A 2,985-nucleotide genomic window follows, 5' to 3' on the forward strand; every position below is an offset into this window, starting at 1 on the left:
AGACACTTTATCTTTTGATAGCTGGGCACCATCAGCTTTATTCACCACACTTGCTTATTCATCCACTTTGTCTTCAGCGGTTGTGTTAGGAAGGTGAGAATCATAGAATGCCAATTTAGTAGAAGAAAGTATTCTTGCATTAAGGGAGTACTTGAGTGGAGGCCCAATGTCCTTCTGCTACCTTAATTCTAAACCTATAAATATGTGCACATAGATATAGTTCCCCATCCTCATACATTAATATATTTGCATATGTATTGTTTGTTTTCTTTCTTTCTTTTTTAGGAATTTGGCAGTGATTGGTAGATATATATGGGCAAGAAAAGTATATATTACTTCCCTTTTTGTTCCACCTTCCAAAGATCAAACTGGAGCTTCACTCAAAAATTAAAGAGTTTATTGAAGGAACAAAACAATCGAGGAATGGACAATAATAATTGTAAGGATTCACAAAGTCCCACCGTAAAAGTAAATTTTCAGAGTTTAAATGCAGAAGGATCCTGAAACTTAAAAGATTATTCCAATCCCTTGATCTTTACTACGTTTGGCTCAAATGGACAAGGCAATATCAAGGACACTATATAATGATTGAGTCATGTAACAATTTTTATTTGCTTTGCTTTGACTTTAGATATTGGGAGAGAGAGTGAATGCTCTTCCTGGCAGCTTGTTGTGGGAGTAGCTATGCTGACTTTTACTCATATTTTCTACACTTTCAACTGAGTTGAAACTAAAAATTAAAATTGTCGATCACAGGACAGAATGTTGCAAGACCAACCACTTCTATGCAAATACCTTTTACAAGTTCAAACCTGTCCGATAGAGTCACTTTGGGTCACAATCAACTATTTGACAGTGAGAGTTTCCATGTACAATTTAGAAGACACTAGTACACTCTCTACGATTGTAAACAGGGTTTCCATTGAATCTGTTTGAGAGCTGTGGGAACAAAACCAACTCAAGACTCTGGAGAAAGGCCCACCTGTGCTCAGCTCTGAACCTGCTCCTGGATCCTGTGCTTGTTGTTTGTCCTGAGCTCCCCCTGCTGGTCAGTAAGCCCCATGCAGTCCAGCCCCAGAGCTGTCCTGTGAGGGTCACACTGACTGCCCTGTCTATGTCCACCTGCACTGAAATAGACAGATGGGTCCTCAGTGCTCACAGAGGTCAGGGGTAGGGAGAACTGTTTCCTGGAAGAATCAAGGTCAATATTACAGAGATTTATAGTAGGAGATCCCTGTTCACCATGGCCTCTCCCTGGCTGCTGCCTGAATCCAATCAATCCCAAATACCCTCTCCCTGAACCAAGGTCGTCCTATCTCAAGAGGCTTTGGAGTCTCCTCCTGAGGAGGCCACTTTTAACCAGGAAACTATACCAATCATTTTCTTATGAGTATAACTGACTGTTATAAGGTCTGGAACCCATGAGTAGTTTGCGAATGCCACAGCATTACCGCTCCACCAAGAGATTTCTCCAGAACTGTTTCCCACATCAAGTTGAATGCAGGCAAGTGAATGAAGCTAGAAAGCAAGCAAATAACATGTCTACTTATTAGAAAGAAGGAAAGAAGGTCTAATAATATTGGGAATGGATGTGTTGAGAAAGGGCCAGAAAATTTGAGCTGAGCATTTTCTTCAATTTTGACAATGCACCTGCTCATTCTTCAAGGGCATCAAGGACTGAACTCTGAGAATTTCATGAAGAAACTGTACTTAATCTGCTCTATAGCCCTACGGTTAATCATATGTTACACAGTGAGCCACTTAAGAGAAACCCAATCCAGTAAGAGGCGTCAGTGCCCCCATGTGGTGAGATGTCTCCCTGTCATGTCAGTGATCTGTGTTTTTATTCTCACTCTCTAGGAGACAACAGACACTGTATCCTCTGGTGCTGGACTGAGAGATGCCTCTGAGACTCCTGCTCTGCAGCTGCATCAGGCTGAGGGTTTCTGCCCCTCTCAGGAAGGGGGTTCTCTCACCGTGTCTCTTGCACAGTAATACATGTTCTTCAGGCTGCTCCACTGCAGGTACGTGGTGCTGATGGAGTTGTCTGTGGAGATGGTGACTTTTCCTTGGAAGGATGGGTTGTACCTGGTATCAGAGTCAACAGGATAAATCATTCCTACCCATTCCAAGCCCTTTCCAGGTGGCTGCCTAATCCAGTGGCTCCAGCTTCCAGTAAAGCTGTACTCAGATGCCTTACAGGAGATCCTCGAAGATTCCCCAGGTCTTTTCACCTCTGCCCCAGACTGCACCAGGTCACCTGAGCACAGACACCAGTGGAGATAGGATTCAGAGATCAGATATTCCCTCTACACACACACACCACCACCACCACCACCACCACCACCACCACCACCACCACCACCACCACCACCATCCCACCACCCCATTCATCTCAAATCCTGTGACGATCCTGACCTTGGAGAAGAGCAATGAGGAGAGCTAGGCTGGCAGAGCCATCTTGCAAGGAGGATGGAAAGGGATCACACTATGGTCCCCAGCTGGATGATGAGGGTGCTTCCCCTGTGGAGGTGGCCTGTGGATCTAAAATGGATGTCTTCACTTTGCATATTTCTTCCCTGCTCTCCATGTCAGACTCCTCCAGTCTTATAACCCTGGAAACCCAAGGTAGGAGGAGGTGCGTGTGTTGGGACTGCTGGGAGGGACAGAACCTGATCCTAGTAACATCCTGCAAAACACACACACACACACACACACACACACTACCACCACCACCACCACCACCACCACCACCACCACCACCACCACCACCACCACCACCACCATCACCACAACCACCACCACCACCCGGCACTGACACCTCACGCATGGAGAGTTTTGCACTGTGGCTCTCCACTCAGTGTATCTCTTAGTCCACACCCGGGGAGGAGTTGTTTCAAACCCAGTGTGAATCTGCAGCCCAAGGAGCCTGGGGCGTCACAAAGGGTCCCTCCTTACTGTCTGTGGGGAATGATGTCCAGATAG

Source organism: Tenrec ecaudatus, unplaced genomic scaffold, assembly GCF_050624435.1.
Source record: "Tenrec ecaudatus isolate mTenEca1 unplaced genomic scaffold, mTenEca1.hap1 Scaffold_300, whole genome shotgun sequence".
NCBI lineage: Eukaryota > Metazoa > Chordata > Mammalia > Afrosoricida > Tenrecidae > Tenrec > Tenrec ecaudatus.